The sequence below is a fragment of the Mytilus californianus genome, unplaced genomic scaffold (genome assembly GCF_021869535.1).
Source record: "Mytilus californianus isolate M0D057914Y unplaced genomic scaffold, xbMytCali1.0.p SCAF_11, whole genome shotgun sequence".
Taxonomy (NCBI): Eukaryota; Metazoa; Mollusca; class Bivalvia; order Mytilida; family Mytilidae; genus Mytilus; species Mytilus californianus.
In genome coordinates this window covers 70,282,829-70,308,742 of record NW_026262593.1, presented here as the reverse complement: position 1 = coordinate 70,308,742, position 25,914 = coordinate 70,282,829, and the positions used below count along the sequence as shown (strand labels likewise).

Genomic DNA, 25,914 nt, shown 5'->3' with positions numbered 1-25,914 from the left:
ACTTCAGTCTTGCATGCATGTGTCTTTTGTGTCGGTGGGATGCTGCCGGTCTCAATGTATGGTAATAAAATCAACGGTATGGCGGTACCAATTTACTGCATCAGTTGCACATTTTGACAATAAATTTCTCTTCAGTGATGCTCGAGCCGAAAATATTTCAAAATTCAAAGCGTATTAAAAAAGGAAGAGCTTATAAATCAAGAAGTACAATAAGTAGGGGAGCCAAAGCCGGACAAGGAATCAGAGCTTTACAAGAGTCAGATATATTCCGTTATTCATTATGATTTCCAAAATTTGCAGCAAATTTCAATTAAAGAACCTTTGTGAGCCTCACATATCCCACGCCCAAACATTGTCACTGGGCAAACAAAATATCACCAGATTCATAGTTTCAAAGACTCATAACTGCTACAAATGTCAACTGATAAAAATTTCTTGTGGATATGCATATCTACAGAGTATGTCCTCATTATCTACAAAGTTTCATGAAATTATGTTGTGCGTTTTCAGAGAAGTTGCGATGAGAAACTGTTGCAGTAGTAACTATATTAAGGTCAAAATTCTATGCTCAAATGGGCATAACTTCTAGAAAAAAATTGAATCATAATTTCCTGTCGACATGCACATCCACATAGTATGTTCTTATTATCTACAAAGTTTCGTGCAAATCTGTTGTGTGGATTCAGAGGAGTTGCGATGACAAACTGTTGCAGTAGTACATGTACATAAAGGTCAAAATTATATGTGCAAATGGGCATAACTTCTAGAAAAAAATGAATCATAATTTCCTGTCGATATGCACATCTACATCATGCAATTCTTTTGTGTGGATTCAGACAAGTTGCGATGACAAACTGTTGCAGCAGTATATAAAGGTCAAAATTCAATGTTCAAATGGGCAAAACTTCAAGAAAAAAAAACTGAATCATAATTTCCTGTCGATATGCACATCTACATAGTATGGTCTTATTATCTAAAAAAGTTTCATGAAATTATGTTGTGTGGATTCAGAGGAGTTACGATGACAAACCGTTGCGATAGTACATAAAGGTCAAAATTCTAAGTTCAAAGGGGCATATCTCCTAGAAAAAATTGAATCATAATTTCCTGTCGATATATAAGCACATCTACATAGCAAGTCCTTGTTATCTACAAAGTTTCGTGAAATTCTGTTGTGTGGTTTCAGAGGAGTTGTGATGACAAGAACATGACTGACCGTCGGACTGACGGACAGACTGACGGACGGACAGAAGGACGGACGGACAGAAGGACGGACGGACAGACGGACGGGTCAAACACATTATATCCTACGGAACTTCGTTCCGTGGGGAGTTCCGTGGGGTATAATAACACAATATCCTTATTTTCATGCCAATACCGAAGTACTTGCTACTGGGCTGGTGATACCCTCTGGGACTATATTTTGGAAATTGAAAGGGGGAGGCACAGAAACATAAAAAGAGAAGAACGTTTATGCCAACGTTGTTCTTTTAGTCAAATAGATAATGAAGATCATTTCTTATTGAGATGTACACAAAATGGAAAACTTGAGACTTTCTTGAATTCTTAAAAAATATATCTATTCAAATATAGATGTCAGATATCAAAAAGGACTTTTGAGCAATGGATAACTTGGATAAATTGGTTTATATCGTTCATGCCGGTCAGTTATGCGGTATGCTGCTCCATTAATTAAAAAGTCATGGTCACTGGGGAGAGTGGATTCAACAACTGCATGATATATGTACATATATAAATTCATGTCTTGTATTTTATTATTTTTGTGATGGCATAAATGTAAAGTGTTATTTTGTTAATTTACATGTCACGATGCCATTAACCCCATTTGGATATATTAACAGTGCATTATTTCAATAAACTCAAATTAAAAATAACATTAACGGTACCAATTTTTCTGTGCCAGATTCGGAATCACGCATCCCTTTTACGAGGGTGGTAATGGGGGTACCTTCATGACGAATAACGGTAAAAAATCTTGCCAAATGACGTTAACGGTAATTTTTGGTGCATGACGATAAAATGAAGACTTTCTTCAAGACGATAAAAAAATCGACAGATTTTGACGAATCACGTTATTTTTTTCCCAAAAAATAACGGTAACGATAATTATTTGAGGCTTCTGACGAATCACGATAAGGATATGTTGACGAATCACGGTAAAATTTTAACCAATTTGACGCTAACGGTATCCGAAAATAACCTTTTAACGCCTGACGGTAAAGGGCATTCATACCCTCTTTTACACAAACTGACTGCAAAAATAAATTGAATTAAATTCAAGTTCAAATGTAAGATTTAAATTTTTTTTTTTGTATCCAATATTTTTTCAACACCCATACATGTGATTAGCTGATCAATTTGTACAATAATGACTTTTTTGTATACATTGACACTTTTTCATTGCCCATATTCTATTAATTATTGATAGAGCGTCTAGTGTCTGTGGACTGATTTTTTAAGGGCACGGACCAAGATCCTGTTGTAATGATTGGTAAAAGGTCAAATTATAATCAAAACAAAAACATTCGATAACACATCCAGTCATAACGTACTTGGTATAAAAGTAACTTGATTTCTATTTTTAAAAGGTAATTAGTCTCAGTTTTGCAAAACATAAAAATGCAAAATTGAAAACGCATTTAGTGTTTGTGTTAATTTAATTTTTTTTCAACGTATTTTCAAGTAGCTTGACACAGATAGGTTACCACTTTGTAACTAGATCTATGTAAATATAAACAAATAAACAGGTAAAAAAGATCAATCATTTTCAACAATCAGCTGATGTTTGAACCTAATACTAGGGTCATATTTTTATCCAATCATATCCAATGTTACAACAGCTTATCCTAAAAATAGAAAATCCTATTTACTGGTTGGAGTAATTCAATGAAAATGTTATGGTTTTTGGTGTGTAATCTTTAGAAATATTGTGTTTAAATTCATTAATTTTTTTTCAAGTTTGTTCAGATTTTTACTTATGTTTGTGAAAAATCGTGAGGATTATGACTCAGTTCTTTGTATCTATTGATTTGTGAAATGCACAACATAAAATAAACTGAATATTTTTTGTATTTTATAGCAACTGCCTGAAGATATGTTTCAATGACAAGGAAATAATAAAAACTGCTCAAAGGGTAAGTACATATGGCTAATTACTATGTACTTTAACTTGTGTCATCAACACAATGTCAACATAAATATTGAAGGACAATTGGTGTTCAGTTATAGACAGAAGCAATATCGCAGTACCTTGATAAGATTGTGCACACCAGGACCATGTTGTTAAATTTATTTAATTTTGATCTTCAATTAGTCTCAGATTGTGAAACAAAGGATCTAGACCTTGTGTCTAAGATTCAATGTCTGACACTTTTACCCAAGAACACATGTCCAAATTAATGTTTTTTTTATCCATTTCCGACAGTTACTTTTATCAGAGATATATATTATATACAGAAACATGTATATATGTCTCTGCTTTTATTAACCTGGTACCATGCAGGAGGGTCGTAATGGGGGTAATTTCATGACAAATAACGGTAAAAATTCTTGCCAAATGACGTTAACGGTAATTTTTGTTGCATGACGATAAAATGTACACTTTCTTTTAGACGTTGAAAAAATCGACTGATTTTGACGAATCACTCTAAATTTTTCCCAAAAATAACGGTAACGATAATTCTTTGAGACCTCTAACGAATCACGATAAGGATATTTTGACGAATCACGGTAAAATTTAAACAATTTGACGCTAACGGTAGCTGAAAATGACCGTTTGACGCCTGACGGTAAAGGGCATTCCTACCCTCATGTAGCTATTTTGGTTATTTTTGGGGTTCAGGGTTCCTCATTGATGTACAAAATGTATACCCCACATCTCCTTTTATTTCAACACTCAATTTAAAATAAATATACAGATCTTTTATATTCTGTGCATAAAAAGCATGTCTGTACCCATACATGTACATTGTTTACACACACACACACATATATATATATATATATATATATATGTCCAAGCAGGACTTGTACCATCAATTTATTGATATGAATTCTTTGGATCAAGTATACACATTGTTTAATAGCCCTAAGTCAAATGGAAAATAGGTTAGATATATTTTAAGACCGAGACAGATGTTTGTGTCACCTGGTTTCTTTATATAGACAACTTTGGACAAAGGACTATCTACATGATGTCATCTGGTCAATGTAGGCAATATGCTTAGTCTTGATATTTATGATTCTTGTAAAGATCCCTTCCATTTAGAAGGGTCTGGATGGGGTCCTTCATTTCTGTTTTCTTTAATTTTATAAGTATTTTTTTTAATTCTTTATAAGTATTTTTTTTAATTCTTTATAAGTATATTTTTTGCTCATTATTCTGTATTCTTTGTATTTTAGAACCCTGTTACTCTCTATTATTATATTTGGCCTATTTTTTCTCTATTCTTTATTTTTTTTGGTCCCTTTATTCTACACTTTTTGTCCATTATTCTCTATTCTGTAAACCCCATCCAGACCCTCATGTTGCTAGAACTTATATATTTGAATCAGATACAACAAAATTATTGATCATTACAAAGAAACACCCAACTCCTCTCAGTACTTTTCATTGTTTTTGTTATTTTTCATACCTTAAAGGTACCAATTCAGAAATTGAGTTTAATTTCAAATGCAAGAAAGAAAAAAAAATATTCAGACTGTTTGGGGAAAAAAATGTATTTTGGATCCAAGCTAGTGATAAAAAAAACCCGGTATCCCTCCAAACAAAAAAAAAGAAATAATTGATAAATGTTTAAAAAATCAGTATTCTTAAATACATTATTTTCCCACCTAAAGATTATATAAAGTTTTAAAATGTGAATGAAATTGCAATGCTTTACTTGAGATGATCTGATCAGAGAATGGATGCACTATTTTTGTCTTTCGATACAATTTACCATTATAATTTGTACATGTTTTTTTTTTAAAAAAACAATGTACCATTAACTTACAATTTGTACATTTTTTTTCAACAATATTGTACAATGTACATTGTATGCAAAAGTAAGTTGAATTTTATATAAACTATTAATCATTAGTTTGATTTAGTAGTGTTTTATGTCAAGGTTAATGTACTTTTAGTTTAAAATGTAAAAATGTGTTTTATGTTAAAATATTCTGACCCTATTTCAAGACGCAGCTGATTCAGTGATTCATGGATAGTGATATTGCATCATGTTGCATAATGAAAGGCTTTTAAATACCATGCGCAATTATGTGGTTACATTTTATGGTGTGTTAAATATGACTGTGGTTATATATCATGTGGATCAAGTTATGAATATTTGTATTAAAGTTCATCCATTTATTATTTATAATTGACAGGGTTATGATGAGAGATGACATTCTTGAGATATGCTGTATTAATAGCTATAATTAGAAACACAAAATTTCCAGCAGAAAATTGGGTATTTTGGGGGTAGGCATGAGGTTATTAAGTGCATTTTCTGAAGAATTCACTAGACTAGAATGAATTGTTTGTACATGTTCTAATACACCTTATCGGCTATTTAGTCCAATCCTGAAAAAAACAGTCACTTAGACAACTTCCTGTTTGGGTCAAGAGTTTCAAAAACAAAGGTCATCAGTAATTAGCGGAGGGGGAAATATGTAAAATGTGAACATTTCGAAATTTGTATAGTTTATGATCCAATTTTTTTAACACAAATTAAAGTAAGAAAAATGCTTTGTTTGAATTGTTTACAATGGTTTAAGCAAAACTCTTTGAAAAGTTTTATGCACAGTACATTGTTTAAACAGGGCCCCAGATAGCTTCAGCTGGTTTGAAAGAGTTGTATAATTTCTGAACTAATATCCTGAATGGAATAAATAGCCATAAGGTGTATTACTCTTACAAACTATATAAAAAAATTCATTCAACATTGTTTCCTCTTTGCTTTTTATCTGGTATTAAGTCAAAAGACTTTTTGATATAGGGTTGTAGCTGGCTATTAAGTATGGGTTTTGATCATTGTTGAAGGCCGTACAGACTGACCTATAGTTGCTTAGTTTTACCTCATTTGGTCTCTGGTGGCGAGTTTTCTTATAGGCAGTCAAACCACATCTTTTTATTTCTATATTGTTTGTTTTGGTACAGTGAGTAACATAGATGTACATGTAGAACCTTGGAGTGCAGAACATTTACTAGTAAAAACTATATTGAGGTGAAGTATGAAACTACAACTGAGGGGACACACTTGTATGAGGGTCTGTATGGTGTTAGCAGAATAGAAAATAAGTCAGCAAAACAATACAGAGAGAAAAATGGACAAAAAAAAAAGAAAAGAGAATAATCATGATAATAAGGTGCTAAATTATAAAGAATAGAGAATAATGAGCAAACAAATTTAAGAACGATGCTTAGAATAATTAATAGGACTAAAAATAAGGAAAAAAGAATAAAGGACAAAACAAATTAAAAATAGAGAAAGATGGTATAAAAATTGAAGATTATAGAAAAAAAATATAAATATTAAAAGTGCACTATTTTATGACAGATCTAGATCTAAAAAAATGCATGACAGTCCACTCCGCAAATTAACTCAAAATTTAATGAAAGATTCTATATATTTTAACTTATTTTTCCAATATATAAAAGGTTTGTCATTTATAATAATGAAAGAAATAAAATGCCATATGAAATCTATATAGGAAAAGCTCAAGGTTTCTTTTCTAAAAGTGTTAATTGTCAACTCTGTGACAGGCCACTCCTACTTTGCCTTTGGAAGGTCTATGTAAATGACAAAATTCACATGAGCTGTTGTGTACATGTATCTCTAAAAAAAAACCAACACCTTTTCTGACCTTTAAAACAGTGTTGGATCCATGGTGGTAGAGGGCGTTTATGCTCCACCTTTGAATGCTTAAAAAAGTACAAATCTCATAATTATGTTTTCCACCATATACTGTAAATTCAGAAATTATTGCGTGTATTTATTATTGCGAATTTTGAAAAATGAACAGAAATGCGAGTTTAATTATTGCGATTTTAGGAAAAGCTACATACATATATATGTGTTTGATATAAGAATACGAGTTCTTATTATTGCGATACTCAAGAAGTCGCATTATTCACATTAATAAAAACCTCGCAATAATTTCTGAATTTACAGTAAATTCAAATTATAGAATCGTTCAAAAAATTTTCTCCTCTTTCTGCTCTGTGGTACAATATTCAAAAGAATCCTGTAAAAAAATTTGTAATTAAATTTCATGTGGTATTTAACTGCTGTGGTCATACATTCATGTACTTAAATTTTTTAAATATTTTATCTGTTCATTGCATCAGGTTTTTTTTTATGATGTACATGAACATTGCATTTTCTCTCAAAATAAAACGAAGTAACTGATATTAGATCAGTAGGTGATTTAAATACTTAAAAAGTATTGAATCCCAAGTATGTCCATAAATATTTAAAAAACAACTGACATTCTTATTATGATGATTGTTAAAATACTTTGTATATTATTATTTTAAATGCTTTCTAAGCTGGTAACTTGGCAAAGTTTACAAGCCACTACCTACAATGACCTGTACTTCAATTATACTATAAGATTTTGAGTAATGACTGGTTTTCTGTTACCAGTGACTGGCTTCCTGTTACCCTTTGAATAGTAAAGACAGGTGTTGATTTGAAGTGGGTTTGTACTGTCCTGACTAGACATTTGTGGCAGAAATAGTTATAATAGACAATAGAATGGTCCATTAGTTATCTAATAACCATGCCAGACATTAAATGTAAATGGATGATTGTCCATATATGGACATATAAGTCTCATTATCAGGAAAAGACTTTACACAAAATTTTCCTTGTTTCAAAATTGTATTTCTTAACATTATGACATCAATGATGATAGAAATTCTAGACCCTCATTGAAGGCAGGTCTTTGAAAGTCTCTTTCCTGTTATTTACAACTGTAGAGGAGGAATAAAGGGGGAGGGAACATCCCCACCCGTTTATGGAGCTACATATATGGTTAATGCTTAATGCATAGACCTTTTACAAGTCTCAGCCATAACATTGCCTTGGTGCTTGGGTCCCCACTTAATCAAAATCCTGGACCCACAACTAAACTGTTCCAGAATCCTGTTGATTTAAAGCTTTATTTATTGTAAAGACACGGTCACACATGTTTCTTGTTAAGACTGTATGTAGAATTTAAGATGTGTTGTTGGTTTCTTGTCTAATTGCTATAATGAGTGTTTATTCCCTACAGCATCTTTTATTCAGATTTTAAAGGATCTATATACTTATATTCAAAATACTTTACTAATATCAGATAATTATTAAAATTCAAAAATAATTTTATTGTTCAACCAGCTTCCAAGATGAATTTACTTGGAATCTTTAATGAAGTCTGTTGTTTTTTGTAAAATGATCACAGCGATCATAATTTATTTTAGTTTTAGAAGCTTTAGAAAAAAGGTTATAGAGGCTTTGACAATTGACAACTTCTGGAGCTTCCACAAACAAGGCAAAATAATTGATTTATTTGAAGTTTATTGAAGTGCAGAGTTTTGTCTCTCTGAACAATATCAGTATGGTATTGATTCCTGATCAGTGAAATTCTAAATGAATCTCTCAGACATGATGTAACCGAGTCTGAGGAATGCACAGTTAAATGAAAGGAATTAAATTTAGATATGTTTTTCTGCAATGCATTATAAAACAGATTCTGAGAAATATTGAAGAAAATTGTCCTGTTGTTGTAAACATGCATTTATGAATGTCATTTCAAGGACAGATCTGACTGAGTCAGAAATCCAATGTAATCTAAAATTATAATTGTTAATCATTTTTTTTTTCATTTGTACTGATCGACTTTATAAAAAATCAAATGAAAGTTTTAAATATTTCTGAGTGACAGAATAGACAATAGAATTCCAAAAGAAAGAGAGGAATTTGTTTTAATGTGAGATGCAGTCTGGCAGCTTCTGAAAAGTTATATTGAAAAATAAAATAAAATTGTACACACATATAAAGGGGATTGAACAAAAATTACCATAAAACCTTTAAAAAAGGGATTTTTTTTTTCTTTCTCACCCTTTTGTGTTGGGTCAGGTTCAACCAGGCATTCAAATGAGTTAAAAGGGTATTTAAGCACATCATACATACTCATCCAAACAATATAGAAGTGGATTAAAAGCACTTATGACAATATAAGAGGAGCATTAGGTCCTGATGCTCTTGCGCTTAAAATCACCCATGGAGATTTTGAAAAGTTGGCAGGTATGAGGTTGCAGTATTGGTCCTATAATTGACCTTGTATGCATAAACATGTTATGGGAATCCAGACATTTATAGAGTGACTCACTTGTAGTCAGCATTGAAAAAATCATCGACAGATTTTAACCTGAATCACCTTTAAGGAATAGAGGACAAAAAGTCCTCCCACAACTTTGTTGATCCTTATTAGTGCCCTACTGACAAAGTCGAAGGGGACTTTAGGTTTGCACTCTGTCCGTCTGTCTATCCGTCTGTCCATCCGTCAGTCCGGCAAATCAGTTTTCCACACTTTTTTTCTTCATTCTTAAAGATATTGATTTGATATTTGGTATATAGTTTTGCCATGACAAATTATAGATCAAGTTCGAATTTTGTTCCGGTCTGATGATTTAGTCCAGAGTTATGGACCATAACTCTGGACCATATCTAATGTTAGAGTAGTATGTTAAACCATATTTCTGTACAAAGGGAGATAACTCATTTTTTTAAAAAACATTCATTCTTTGGTAAATTATTTGAAGAATTTTTTGGCAGGTTTGTTTGTTATTATGTATAAGCTAATTTTCTGAATGTCATATATATATATAAAAAATTATGAAGTGAATTAAATCCTTTAATTAGATAATAATCTATTTTTATTAATGTATATATTACATTACATTGTGTAGATAAAAATTGTTGGCATTTTATAGATAAGTTACAAATCCTTATTAGTTTGTGAAAAATAAAAGAAAAAATATTTGGAACTTTTAATTATATTTGATTATAATTTGAAAATAGATATACACTGTATTACATCATATCTAATTTTAGAGAACTAATAATCATATCTAATGTTAAAGTGTTTTCCACACTTTTTTTCATCATGCTTGAAGATATTGATTGATAATTGGTATATAGTTTTATCATGACAAGTTATACAGATCAAGTTCGAAATTTTGTTTCGGTCTGATAATTTTGTGCAGAGTTGTGGTCCTTGGACTTGAAGAATTCACTCATTTAATCAGTTTTCCACACTGTTTTTAGTCATGCTTGAAGATATTGACTTGATATTTTCTTTTTGTTTACACCATGACAAGTTATAGAACAAGTTAGCTTTTTGTTCCAGTATAATGAGTTTTTACCCGGTAGGGGACTATTTATTGCCATGCAATACTCTAAGAATGCTTGTATGATATTGGTAATCTTATTGTCTCGCCTTGACCGAGTCAAAAAGCGAGACATAGGTATGCTGTTTCCGGCGTCGGCGCCAACAATGTATTAGTTTGTGATTAGGTCTAGCTCATGGTGTACCACTAGTGGTAGGTCAATGATATTTGGTATGCAGTTGTATTAGTATTGGCACATCTCATTACCATGGAGATTATTTGGCCCTGCCCCCTCAGTCAAGGTCTATTGACTTTGAAACTTTGCTTAGTTTACATGTATTAGTTTGTGATAAGGTCAGTTTATGGGGAACTACTAGTGGAAGGTCAATGATATTTGGTATGCAGTTGTATAAGCATTAGCACATCTTATTTCCATGGAGAATATTTGGTCCTTACCCGTCAGTCATGGTCTATTGCCTTTGAAACTTTTGCTAAGTTTACATGTATAAGTTTGTGAATAGGTCAGTTTAAGATGGAACCACTAATGTTAAGTCAATGATATTTGGTATGCAAATATTAAGTTTCATTTCCGTGGAGATTATATAACCCCACCCCCTAATTATGGTTCATTGATTTTGAAACTTTTACATAGTTTACAAGTTAATGTTTCTTTAGGTTTGTTTAAAGGGAACGACTTATGAAAAGTCAATGGTATTTGGTTTGCAGTTGTATTAGCATTGGCACATCTCATTTCCATGGAGATTGTTTAGCCCTGTACCTTAAGCCATAGTTCATTGACTTTGAATATTTGCATAACTTACATGTTAAAGTATTGCTATTTTAATTTCAACATTTGCATTACCAAAATAACAAATAGGCGAGACATATCTCTGTGTTAACAGTTTATGATAAAATATCTGAACTCCCTTAGAGTGGGATATGTACTATTTGTTCATCCATTATTCTGCCTGCTCTTCTGTCCCATGAAATTTTCGTTGCAATTCTCAGGTACTGCAAATCAGAGCTTCCTAATATTCATGTAAGCATGTTGTACTGTGTGATATATTTTCACATTCACCTTTCACCTTCTTCCTGTTTACCATATTTATTGCTACAAATAATAGCCAGGTATTAATATTTTTGTCTCATTTTTGTAAGGAACTTCCTTCAATTTGGTGTCAAGCTAAAATGTTGGAGAACTGAATTATACATTGCACCAATGCATTTTCAAATCCATCATTCATCAACTTCTCATTGTTTACCGAATACTTATAGCAGGGTATTGTTGAAATACTGTAAATTCAGAAATTATTGCGAATTATATACGTCTGGGGGAGTCTCGCAATAATTAGAACTTGCATACTGATATTTCAAACCTTGTTCTGTATGCAGTTTTTCCCAATATCGTAATAATTTATCTTGCTTTTTTGTCTATTCTTTAAAAATCGCAATAATAAATGCACACAATAATTTCTGATTTTACACTAGCCAGAATTAGCTCACTGTGAGTACATCTTGTTCTGTCCGTACTGGATTCCTGTCTCATTGACATACTGTGGATTAATTTTTATTCATGGGATACCAGAAAATTTTTTGGATTGCATGGGTATAGACCGACCACAAATTTAAAAATTTTAAAAAGTGCAAATTTCTATAGGCTTGTATGCAAAATTTGACAAGTTACCACGAAATCAAATTTCAATGATTAATACAATTTTTCCTAAATCCATGAAAATTGATATACCTATTAAATTAATGTATTCACATTTATCCATATTTTTATTTCCCTCATTTTGATACAATTTGGCATCATTGTCATGTTGTTGTTTATAAAAATCAATTGACCTTACATCGGTACATGTATCCAAGCTGGTACTTGTAACAGTTGTAAATATTGATGTTATTGAGTTCCAGGTCAAGTTGACTGTTACCATGATGCAATAATACTTATTGAAGGCAGAACTAATGTGAGGTTCTGCATAGGGTTTGTGTTTATTTGATTAAAACAAGGAATTATTTAAATCTGTAATTTTTAATTCTGGAAAATTGATAAAAAATTTACAAAACTAAAAAGGGTTAGCCATTCGGGCATGGCAACAGTTCATTTTAGTTCCACTGATATTTCAGTATAAATTAACTAACCCCTTTAGCCATGCATTCACGCATGGTTGAACCTTCCTAAATTGAGTTAGTTTTCATCATATATTTCTTATCAATTTTCCAGATTTCAAAATGATTTCAGATTCAAATAATTCCTAGTTTATCTGATTATCTCCAATAAGATTTAATGATTTTTTTGTCTCACCTGCCAAGAAATTGGCGGAAAGCAAAACATAGGGATTGCTTTTCTGGCGATGACAATGTCATTGTTGTTTGCGTTAACAATTGTTAAGTTTTCTGCTTAAGTTAGTTTGATAACAGCTACTTGTGATTATTAGATCAATGGTATTTTGTACGCGGTTGCATTACTATCCTATCAGTACAATTTATCAGTTTGACGACTATTTTGAGGCCCTGGCCCCTAGGTCATGGTCCTGTGACTTTGAATTGATATTTGCAATTTTCATTGTTAATTAAGTTTTCTGCTGAAGTCAGTTTGATAATTAACAACTTGTGATAGATCAATGATATTTTCTACAAAGTTGCATTATTATCAGTACATATCAGTTCAACTCCCTGCCCCCGTAGGTCATGGTCCAGTGACTTTCCATAATACATACCAATTTTCTATGTGAAGTTTTCTGTTTTAGTTTGATAGGACTACTTGCAATAGATAACAATATTTTCTATAAAGTAACATTACTGTCTGTACCAATGTCCAGAAACCGTCTATCTCAGTTTGTTGACCATATTGAGGCCACGCCCACTAGTTCATCGCCATCGACTTTGAATTAATTAGCAATGTGACTGTCCACCAGATTGTCTTGTTCTGTATTTTATGCTGACAGGTAAGACATATCTCTGTGTCAACAGTTTATTTATAACAAAGCATGATGCATTTTCATGTATGTTACATATAAATCTCCAGCCCAGTACCTAGAAAGCCCAGCAAGCACTCACTGACTTAAAGGAAACTTCCTATTTGATCGGGCCTTCCAACTGTTTTAATTCAAGTGCCACTGATTTCAGTCTAATGTTGGTGAAGCCTCAGGTCTGACAATCAAAATTATGGTAACAATTCAAGATTAAAACAAAAACCTAAGGAATTGCATGCACTCTGAAAGGTAAGGATCCAGATAAGAGTGAGTTGACAGGGTAAAACATGATTTGAACAGTCACATAAAGATTAACAAATTGGATAATTTTGTTCTGTGATTCAGACATCCAGACACCTTTCCCACCCAGTGGAATGCATATCTGGTGGGCTTCTGCAGCCCATAAAAAAGTCAACAAATGATTAACATGCCAGTAATACTTAAATTGAGAAGGAAATATGTTTTCACCACGTTTTCATTTTAGTTCATACATGACTTTTCAATTTTTCATGTTAAATACTAATTTGTTTTAAAAAATAATTTTAAATTTATTTTTAATTGTAATAACAGAACTGATATCTTAAAAAAAAATAATTTGGGTTCATAATTTCTATGTACAATGATCCATATTTTACAGTTGAGTAGATTTACTTGGTCATAAACTATATTGCTGAATTTTATTTTTACACTCTCAATTTTTATGAATAAAATTAGTGACCCTTTCAAGATCATATCTATTGATAATGTTTGCGGCCCATTTATATTGAAAGGTTTAGGAGTTTATCTTTATGGATAAATAAATGTATTCCAAGGAAAAAGAAATGAAAAATCTTCTTTTGTTGAATTTTGATGTCCATTCTTATATGCTCCTTGAATTTGACGTTTGAACTGTCTGAGAAGGTCAAACTATATGATAAGGTAAATATGCATTGAAATTTTATTCATTCCTGTTTATACTTGCTTTATTTGTGGTTCTTTGAAGTCTCATGCCAGGAAGTTATTGACTATAAATACTTTATTTTAATTTATATTGTTAGGAATGAATAACCTATATTTTCTGCTCTTTGTAAAGATTAACCGATATAATATTATGTTTGTTTGGATGAGTAACCAATGTTGCTATCAGTACACTTACACTGCACAATGGTTCAATATTATTACTGTTAATTCAGAAATTATTGTGAGGTTTTTATTCAGTGTGAATAATACGACTGGGTGAGCATGGCAATAATAAGAACACCATGCCATTCCTGAAAATGCAATAATTAATCTCGCATTTTTGTCCATTATTCAAAATTCGTGATAATAAATGCACACAATAATTTCTGAATTTATAGAATCCTTTTGTACACAAAAGAAAATATTTATGTAGCTGTTTTGTTTGTATATGATCTGTACATTATTCAGAAATATTGAAATTGCAATGTTAAACCCAGGCAAAGGTGACCTATATAGTTATTTAAACCTTCTACAGTCATTGGGTCTGTGGTGGAGAGTTCTACTTCTCATTGGCAATCATGCATTCCACATCTTCTTATTTTTATTATAGCATTTGGTTTTGCAGTGGAGAGTCGTCTTATTGGCAATCATGCATTCCGACATTGAAAATCATACCGCATCTCCTTATTTTATACTGATGCTGGCTGTTCAGGTATCTCTCCAAATAGAATTGAAATAAGAAGATGTGGTATGAGTGCCAATGAGACAACTCTCCATCCAAGTCACAATTTGTAAAATAAAACCATTGTAGGTCAAAGTACGGCCTTCAACACGGAGCCTTGACTCACAACAAACAGCAAGCTATAAAGGGCCCAAAAGTGACTAGAGTAAAACTATTAAAACAGGAAAACCAACGGTCTAATCTATATAAAAAACGAGTCAGGAAAGTCAGGAAACTTTGAAGTTATTGCCTTTTAAGAGAATATGGTGTTGATGGCAGAGGTATTTGATGATCTATGTTAACTTCATTTGTAACTTGTTAAGACTCAGTGGTATGACTGACCTAACAACAGTGCCGACTGTCAGACTGATAACACAACATTACTTTGTATTTGCTCAATTTTTGTCGAGCCTGCGACTTTTGTCGCAGAAAGCTCGACATAGGGATAGTGATCCGGCGGCGGCGGCAGCGGCGGCGGCGTTAGCTAACTTCTTAAAAGCTTTATATTTTAGAAGGTGGAAGTTCTGGATGCTTCATACTTTGTATATGGATGCCTCATGTTACGAAGTTTCCGGCAGTCACATGTCAAATGTCCTTGACCTCATTTTCATGGTTCAGTGACTACTTGAAAAAAAAGTTAAGATTTTTTGTAATGTTAGATTCTCTCTTATTATAAGTAATAGGATAACTATATTTGGTATGTGCATACCTTGCAAGGTCCTCATGCCCGTCAGACAGTTTTCACTTGACCTCGACCTCATTTCATGGATCAGTGAACAAGGTTAAGTTTTGGTGGTCAAGTCCATATCTCAGATACTATAAGCAATAGGTCTAGTATATTCGGTGTATGGAAGGACTGTAAGGTGTACATGTCCAACTGGCAGGTGTCATCTGACCTTGACCTCATTTTCATGGTTCAGTGGTTATAGTTAAGTTATTGTGTTTTGGTCTGTTTTTCTTATACTGTATGCCATAGGTCTACTATATTTGGTGTATGGAATGATTGTAAGGTGTACATGTCTAGCTGGCAGGTGTCATTTGACCTTGACCTCATTTTCATGGTTCAGTGGTCAAAGTTAAGTTTTTGAGTTTTGGTCTTTTTTTCTAATACTATGTGCAATAGTTCAACTATATTTGGTATGTGCGTACCTTGCAAGGTCCTCATGCCTGTCAGACAGTTTTCACTTGACCTCGACCTCATTTCATGGATCAGTGAACAAGGTTAAGTTTTGGTGGTCAAGTCCATATCTCAGATACTATAAGCAATAGGTCTAGTATATTCGGTGTATGGAAGGACTGTAAGGTGTACATGTCCAACTGGCAGGTGTCATCTGACCTTGACCTCATTTTCATGGTTCAGTGGTTATAGTTAAGTTTTTGTGTTTTGGTCTGTTTTTCTTATACTGTATGCCATAGGTCTACTATATTTGGTGTATGGAATGATTGTAAGGTGTACATGTCTAGCTGGCAGGTGTCATCTGACCTTGACCTCATTTTCATGGTTCAGTGGTCAAAGTTAAGTTTTTGAGTTTTGGTCTTTTTTTCTAATACTATGTGCAATAGTTCAACTATATTTGGTATGTGCGTACCTTGCAAGGTCCTCATGCCTGTCAGACAGTTTTCACTTGACCTCGACCTCATTTCATGGATCAATGAACAAGGTTAAGTTTTGGTGGTCAAGTCCATATCTCAGATACTATAAGCAATAGGTCTAGTATATTCGGTGTATGGAAGGACTGTAAGGTGTACATGTCCAACTGGCAGGTGTCATCTGACCTTGACCTCATTTTCATGGTTCAGTGGTTATAGTTAAGTTTTTGTGTTTTGGTCTGTTTTTCTTATACTGTATGGAATAGTTCAACTATATTTGGTGTATGGAAATATTTTATGATCTATTTGGCAGTCACGCAGGTTTTATTTGACCTTGACCTCATTTTCAAGGTTCATTGCTCAGTGTTAAGTTTTTGTGTTTTGGTCTGTTTTTCTTAAACTATAAGCAATAGGTCACCTCTATTTGTTGTATGGAAGAATTGTTAGCTGTACATGCCTGCCTAGCATGGTTCATCTGACCTTGACCTCATTTTCATGGTTCATTGGTCAATGTTTAGTTTACTTGGTTAATGTTAAGTTTATGTGACAGTTGTAATAAAGCTTTATATTTAGGACTATCAACATAATATCAATGATTAGTAAAGAAGGCGAGACATTTCAGCGTGTGCACTCTTGTTGCTAGTATTCCATAAAAACATTGTTGGAAGACGTGGGTCTGTATGTTGACCTATAGAAATCTTGCGAGGCCAATGGCCGAGGGTGAATGTCACATCTCTGGGGTTGATAAATCATTGTATCAACTGATATCAAATATTGTCAACAATTAAGATTTTTTATCCTTCTCCAATTTTCTAGTATTTGCTCAAGATACTTTTAAAACTGCTCCTTGTTGTCGAGCCTGCGACTTTTGTCGCAGAAAGCTCGACATAGGGATAGCGATCCGGCGGCGGCGGCGGCGGCGGCTACGGTGGCGGCGGCGGCGTTAGCTAACTTCTTAAAAGCTTTATATTTTAGAAGATGGAAGACCTGGATGCTTCATACTTTGTATATGGATGCCTCATGTTACGAAGTTTCCGTCAGTCACATGTCCAATGTCCTTGACCTCATTTTCATGGTTCAGTGACTACTTGGAAAAAAAGTTCAGATTTTTTGTAATGTTAAATTCTCTCTTATTATAAGTAATAGGATAACTATATTTGGTATGTGCGTACCTTGCAAGATCCTCATGCCCGTCAGACAGTTTTCACTTGACCTCGACCTCATTTCATGGATCAGTGAACAAGGTTAAGTTTTCGTGGTCAAGTCCATATCTCAGATACTATAAGCAATAGGTCTAGTATATTCGGTGTATGGAAGGACTGTAAGGTGTACATGTCCAACTGGCAGGTGTCATCTGACCTTGACCTCATTTTCATGGTTCAGTGGTTATAGTTAAGTTTTTGTGTTTTGGTCTGTTTTTCTTATACTGTATGCAATAGGTCTACTATATTTGGTGTATGGAATGATTGTAAGGTGTACATGTCTAGCGGGCAGGTGTCATCTGACCTTGACCTCATTTTCATGGTTCAGTGGTCAAAGTTAAGTTTTTGAGTTTTGGTCTTTCTTTCTAATACTGCATGCAATAGGTCAGCTATATTTGGTGTATGGAATGATTGTAAGGTGTACATGTCTAGCTGGCAGGTGTCATCTTACCTTGACCTCATTTTCATGGTTCAGTGGTCAAAGTTAAGTTTTTGAGTTTTGGTCTTTTTTTCTAATACTATATGCAATAGTTCAACTATATTTGGTGTATGGAAATATTTTATGATCTATATGTCAGTCACGCAGGTTTTATTTGACCTTGACCTCATTTTCAAGGTTCATTGCTCAGTGTTAAGTTTTTGTGTTTTCGTCTGTTTTTCTTAAACTATAAGCAATAGGTCAACTATATTTGTTGTATGGAAGAATTGTTAGCTGTACATGCCTGCCTAGCATGGTTCATCTGACCTTGACCTCATTTTCATGGTTCATTGGTCAATGTTTAGTTTACTTGGGTAATGTTAAGTTTATGTGACAGTTGTAATAAAGCTTTACATTTAGGACTATCAACATATTATCAATGATTAGTAAAGAAGGCGAGACATTTCAGCGTGTGCACTCTTGTTTTTATACTAAATATTTCATCTGCTTTTGCAGTTGCCAACTTTTATAAGTTGAAATATTCATTATTAGTTTACCAAAAAAATATGCTGAAAACAAGAAGAGAAAAAAAATCATGCCGAAAACAAGAAGAAAAAAAACGAGCATTTGCATGACGTTATAAACCTACTTCATTGACGTTACCATGGAATATCTATATTCAGGTACACATTCGCTGTTCCAAATCTTATATTAGCCGCTCATGATTTTTCCCACAGTGAATCTAATAAAAGGAGTTTGATCCCACTGAATATAGTTCTGCAAATTGGCCCCAGAAAAACAAAAAAGGAGTTTGATACCACTGAATGAAGACATGCCACCTTGACCCACTAATACAGCTGTATAATATAAGACCTATATTTTATCAACTTTCCCCTTAGTTGAAAGTTGGAATGTGTTGGCAGTGAGTAGAGTTGTCTTGCTTTCAAATGGGCACAAAACAAAATAAAAACCCAACATGGCCTAATTCGCATACTGTGGATTCATTGTCATTCGTTGGATACCAATTTTCGTGGATTTCGTGGGTACAGGTGAACCACGAATTCAAATGTTCAAAGAAAAACATATTTTCTATAGGCTTGTATGCAGACTTTGGCAAAACCACAAAATTGAATATTCACGAACATATAAGTTTTCTTTAATCCACAAAAATTGGTACCCATGAAAATAAATGAATCCACACAGTGGTTACTGGGGTCTCATTGATTGCACACTACTACTAATGTTTATAGTTATTTGACTGAGAGTAAATGGGGGATAGACGTTGTATAATTTTTAGAACCACCAGGAAGTTAGGATCATGATGATCGAATTTAATTTGATTATAAAAAATCAGAATGTTTAAATTGTTGGATTTCATTTAATGCATTATGCAACAATGAGACAGAAATGGGATGTATCAGGTGTAGAAGATAAATCAAGATAAATTAAGTTGTTTACACTTTCCTTAGTCCTCATTCAAGGAAGATGTGACCTGTGACCATAAATGATAGAAGCACCTGTAATAAATTTCTTTAAAAGATATATTGTTGATTATTTTAAGATAGAATAACAGAAATTACCTATTTAAAACATCATGACTGTTATTGACAGTAATTTATATCCTTTGTTCTGTTACAATGGTTCTCATGATTCTGCAGATTTTAAGGTTAGGGTAGTGAATAATTAAGGAGTGAAAAAACGAAAGTACTGAATTTTTAAGTTTATTAGTGACATGCATTGCATAAAAACTTTTTATTGAGTTAATTTATTTCATTGTTGAATTTCATCTACTGTGGATTCATTATTATTCGTTGGATACCGAACACGTGGGTTTTGTGGGTACAGGTGAACCACCGATTCAAATGTTTAATGAATTACAAATTTTTTATAGGCTAAATGTATGCAGAGATAGGCAAAACCACGAAATCAAATATCCTCAAAATGCAAGTTTTCTTCAATCCACGATAATTGATAGCCACGAAAATAAATGAATCCACTGACAGTGGTCAAAATAGATGTACCCAAACTTTTGGCATAGGTTCTTGGCAAAGTGAACTTTTGTCCCAATAAGAAGGAAAGGAGAACTCTTGGTGCCTCAATACACGGAGGAGGGTGCAGTGGATTATGTCTTCATTTCTGCATTCTTTAATTTTTAAGGCCATCTTTCTCTATTCTTCAGGGCTGATTCCAGCCATTTTTAAAAGGGGGGTTCCAACCATATGTCCCCATTCAAAAGCATTGATCTTCAAAAAAAAGGGGGGTTCCAACCTTGTACTCTTTGTTTTTTAGCCCATTTTCCTTGATTTAGGAGATAACAATATTGTATTTAAGCTCTGACGAAATCAGTTGGTGATTTGATGGTCGCAAATTAAGTTTACTGGCGACGCGTTAGCGGAGCCATTAAATGGGTATTTGCGACCATCAAATCACCAATTGATCCGTCAGAGCTTAAAATACAATGTTGTTATCTCCATTCTAATGAAACTGACAAAAAACAGCGTCAAATCATTCTTTTAAAATCTGTCATACGTCATCTGCCCTTGCGTGTATGTTTTCATAGCATCAATTGCGAATTGATGCCATGAAAATTGGTGACGTTATCCAATCAAAATGAAATTTACAAACGATGTTGCTTTGGAATACCTGATATGTAAACCCTATTGAGACCCTTATAAAGATATATGTATTGTATTAAGATAATTATGGGAATAAATTTTATAGAAATAGGATAGATGCAAGAAATTGAACCAGCAATTGCTAAATCTCTTGATCAATAGTGCATATAATTATCATATATAGCAAATGTGACTTAATAGCTTGTCTACATCTGCTTCAATGTACAATGTACACTAATTAACATGCTGTGAGGAAGATGTTTCTCAGAGATTTGATTTCATCTAATTTAACCAGGAAGTAAATTGTTTCCTGTATGTTTGCCAGATGTGAATTGAATAATTAACTGGGCATTAATGAACTGGCTTTGAGTAACTTTGGTGCATAAATTCCATTGCGTTGAAAATTGAAAAATTTTCCTTGTCCCTCTGGGAATCAACAAAAATATTTAGGAAAATTGACATTTAGCAAATTAGATTCAGATAGCTGTCAGGTATGGAACATTATGTATTCTTTCTTTTATTTATTTTTTGTATCTGCTTTATTGTTTCTAGAATATAATATAAAAGACAGAAAACAAGTTTAAATATTAAGGAACGCAATACTTCAAGAGAGAATTTGTCATATTCATGCTTTTCCCAAAATTGGAATTTTCAAATCAAATAGAAATTAAGTATTGAAGTGGATGAAGTACAGCCAATTCATTTAAAATGTAACCAATGTTAACAAAAACAACAGTGACATCTGGAAACATGTCTAAAAAATATGATATATGAGATAATACAGTGCATTGGACTTGGAAGTTTTGATGGTTTTGGCCATGGGTTCCTGTGTTGTTTTATTTAAATATTAGAAGTTCTGATGGTCTATGCAGCTACACACAGAAAGATTCAGACCTTCCAATCAGTGGCAGATCCAGGGGAGGTGGGGTTCTGGGGGTTAGAACTCCCCTTTTTTTTTGACGATCAATGCTTTTGAATGGGGACATATGGTTGGAATTCCCCCTTTTAAAAATTGTTGGATCTGCCCCTGCCAATAGTGCAACACATGAAGGTAGACTGTAAATCAGAGCTGATGTAGAATATAAACATAATGAGACAACAACCCAACAACATTACAAAAAGCAGAAAAAATGAAATAGCATCAGTGTTTCAAGTCTTGTATATTGAATACTAACTTGGAATGAAATACAACCAGTAAAGTTCACTCCACAGCTAATCTGTAAATTGTACCATCCTAGACCGCAGATGGTGCACCCAGAATTAAATGTAAAGATATTACAGCAGTCCATTAAAAGATATTGATTTTAAATCTAAAGAAAGAATGATTGCCAGAAGTTGGTTGTCAAATGGATTAATTTGATGGACTTAGAATTCATCTCCTAATTAGGGATTTATTATGACACAGGTTTATTGAAATCTTGATGATATTATGGCTTGTTTCTGTGTAAAACGGAGGTATAAGATACAAAATGAACATTCAAACTCATAAGTCAAAAATAAAATGACAATGCCATAGCAAAAAAAAAACGAAAACAGACAAACAACAGTATACAAAACAAAACAGTTGATCTCGGAGGTTTAAAAATTGATAAAAAAATCTTTTTCTGTAGAATATGCATCCAATTGCTATGCGTTAAACTTTTACCCATTCACTTAACTAAAGGAATCAAGGTCTGTTTGAAAGTCTTGTTACATTTTTAGACATTTGATCAGTGATAATGAAGTTCCAAGTCAATGAAAAATAGATTAAATCACAATTTAAAGTATCTGTCAAGATTTTGAAAAATGAGAAAAATGTTGCTCATGTTCAGATCTCAGATATCTTAACAGACTTCCACAGTAGTGTCCCTTCAATTCTGAATTCACAGTCATATAATCAGATGTACACATAATCACAATGCCAAAAATGTAGATTACATGTGAATCATGGATACAAATATAGTTATATCTGTCCAGCCCTGTCAGGTGTTCTTTGTCAGGCTTAATTGCACCAAGTTCAGGTGTCATAAAAGATAGGGTGGTGTTTCCCTCAGACTTTGATGTCATAAACCTCATTAAGGTGTTAAGTTGTTCACACTGAAAAGCCAATTGACAGTATTATATGTGGCCTGGATCATTCACCTTTGGCTTCAACTGTAATCTTGTTTTAGGGCTTGCTGATGCAGCGAAAGGCACAACTTTTATAGCCATTTGGATGTTTAAGACACAAAGTAGGTATGTTTAACCTTGCCAACTTCTGTTTGGTTGTCTTTGGTTGCTGTATATCTCACTAATTTTTTTTTTTTCTTTTATTGTTATGTACATAAATCTGAGGCTGCTGGTTTTCTTGTTATAACATTTTATGTTTTGGACTTTTCATACTTTCAGTATGTGTTTTGCTCATTGTGGAAGGATGTGTGGGTGACCTTATAGATGCTAATGTTTGGTCTCAGGTAAATAGTTGTCTCAGCAATCCTTCATTGGGGGAGCCAAGGGGGATTGTTCATGGGGGTTGAAACCCCCCTTTTGTGATTTTGTCAAAGTCTGCATAAATTGAGCCAATAGTAAATTTAACCCTCATTACACACTTTGATTTGTGGCAACTTAAAATCACAGAAAAAAATTGGTAACCTAGGAATCATGAATATATATGTAATGAATCCACAGTAGAGGGGGTGTCACAGGGTGCTCATTCCAAAATCTGGATTTATTGGTACTTTTTCCAACTCCCCACTTTTTTCCTGCTTTTTCCCATATCCCACTTTTTTACTCCCTATCCACTTTTTTAACCTCCTATATCCCATCCCACATCCCCACTTGTTTTACCCCTTATATCCAAAATCCCAAAAGCGTGTCATCCCAGATGCTTAACTCTTACTAATACAATATGGCCTAGTTATTCAATGCACTCTATGATTGTTGCAGTACAGATATACTTACAGTGCATGATGTGGTTTGTAGATCTATCATACATCAAATATCAATAAAATACTTGTAGGATTTGGTTAAGTAATTAGCTTACAACACCTGTCTGTTTTGATTTAGAACATTAGTTGACTTTGTAACTCTTGATACCAGATATTATCTAGTGCATATCCTAGTCAGCATGCAAATGCAGCATTTTGTTTGATGATATTCTATTTAGTTGTGGTTACATAGGTTTGTTTTGTTGTTTTTTTAATCATAATTCATTTTATCTAAGAGCATGATTATCATTGGAAAAGAGGGGTTTGAAAGGGATAAGTGAAACTTGGAATGAGGGGCTAAGGGAGTGGGAACCAGAGGAAGAATAGGAAGAAACTAGGTGAAGAGGGGGGAGTAAATAATAGGGATATTTTGGAAAATTTTCTTTGACAGATTTTCTTCTGGTCATGTTAGTGGGTTGGGAATTTGGGAGTACCAGCTGCAGTAAGGAGAGGGGAGTGGGAACCAGTGACCCTATCCACCCCTCAGAAAATTACATTATCACCTCCGGGATTCCAACCTGATTGACCTCTGTGTTCTAAGTCAGCACTCTAACTGACTAACTTAAGAAGTTCTTCCCAGGCTAGCTCAACTGATTAAGGTGGCTAAGTATCTACTAATCAAGGGAAGCAATCCTTCATAATTTTAATACTGACAGGTGACCTTGATATTTAGATATTGCTGTAGCAAGTCATAATTAGGGCCCCGCCTAATGGTGAGTCGCCCTATAGTGATCAGTCCGTCTGTCTATCCGTCAGTCCGTCCGTCTGTAACAAATTGTGTCCGCTCTATATCTAGAGAACGTTATGATTTCATACTTTATACTTGACATGTATATTAACCAACACCAGAGGGTGTGCCATAATGTTTATACAACTTCCTAGGTCAAAGATCAAGGTCAAAAACTTTGGTTTCAGTTGACAACCCCATGTCCTATGGTAAAGATCGTGTCCGCTCTATATCTTGAGAACCGTTATGATTTCAAAGTTTATACTTGACATGTATATTAACCAACACCAGAGGGTGTGTCATAATGTATGTACAACTTCCTAGGTCAAAGGTCAAGGTCAAAAACTTTGGTTTTAGATGACAACCCCATGTCCTATGGTAAAGATACAAATTTTTTACCACATGTTATTCACAGTGGGGTCCACAGAGATGGCTCCTATCTCAATCATGTCTAGTTAGTTCAATGGTTAAAGACTAGTTCTAATTATGTCATTGATTTAAACCATGCATTTGTCCTGCATTCAGGATGGGACTTAAATCTTATTGAGAAGTTTGTTTAGGCGAAGGAAATATCCAAGCAGTGTTCATGAAGAACCTCATAGATTTTGAATATGCTAAAATTTTGTTTGCTTGGCCAAACTGACAATAAGTTTGGTCTAGAATTCAAAGGAGTTTTGAATTTTTGGTCTTTTTAAAGACAGTATCAGGAGGGGACATTATAATGATTATTTTGGCCTCATAATTTTCATTTCAGGTTTATGACACCTTCTGTAGCCATGTGTATGAAGAAATTTTCAAAGTATGATAATATCAAAACAGCAAAGATAATGAATAATAGATATGTGCCATTTTGTATGTATACCAAATTTAAACTTCGATCAAAGCAATATTATTAATTGTTTTATTGCATTTTATAGAAAATGGGGATTTTATTGTAAATGTAGCAGAGATTTTTGTTATAAAATTTTAAACATATATTACTCACTTGTTTGTTCATAATGTGCTAGCGTTTATTTTTTACAAAAAGTCCTAAACAACCTTTACATTCCAAAAACCCTCAATCTGAGTCACTAAAATAGAGTGCACCCTTGAAGGTGTACTTGAATTGGTTCATATTTATACTTGTTTTAACCTATATCTTAATTTATAAACTTGTTAGCTAGCACTGCATGCAATAATCCTCTATCTATTAAGCACCGAATTGTCAAATATTAGAGTACAAGGGGAATTAAAGGCTGTGGATTTTCTTTAAAATTTACATTAATGTTAAGCAAAGTAACAACAAAAGGGTACATAATCTGTAATGGGTTCTTTGAACCTTGAGCACAAAAAATTTTAAGGTCTTCTTAAGAAGATGTTTCTTCGAAGATGTTTTTTCAGGCCAATTTCTGTTATTTTAAACAT

At 33.3% G+C, this 25,914-nt stretch overlaps 1 protein-coding gene across 6 annotated transcripts in view; it reads left to right on the top strand.

Annotated features, from left to right (window-relative positions):
* Positions 1-2,862: 2,862 nt before the first annotated feature.
* The window catches only part of LOC127720612 (tripartite motif-containing protein 2-like), a 73,269-nt gene continuing 50,217 nt past the window's right edge, over positions 2,863-25,914 (top strand). For 2 of the 6 annotated variants that reach the window (XM_052227286.1, XM_052227288.1), the window contains exons 1-2: positions 2,863-2,928; positions 3,101-3,155. The gene's annotated coding sequence lies outside the window, so the exon portion shown is untranslated. Of the gene's footprint in view, positions 2,929-3,100; positions 3,156-6,160; positions 6,370-22,988; positions 23,049-25,264; positions 25,363-25,914 lie in introns of all 6 variants that reach the window. The other 4 variants (XM_052227289.1, XM_052227287.1, XM_052227291.1 and 1 more) reach the window with 4 other exon arrangements.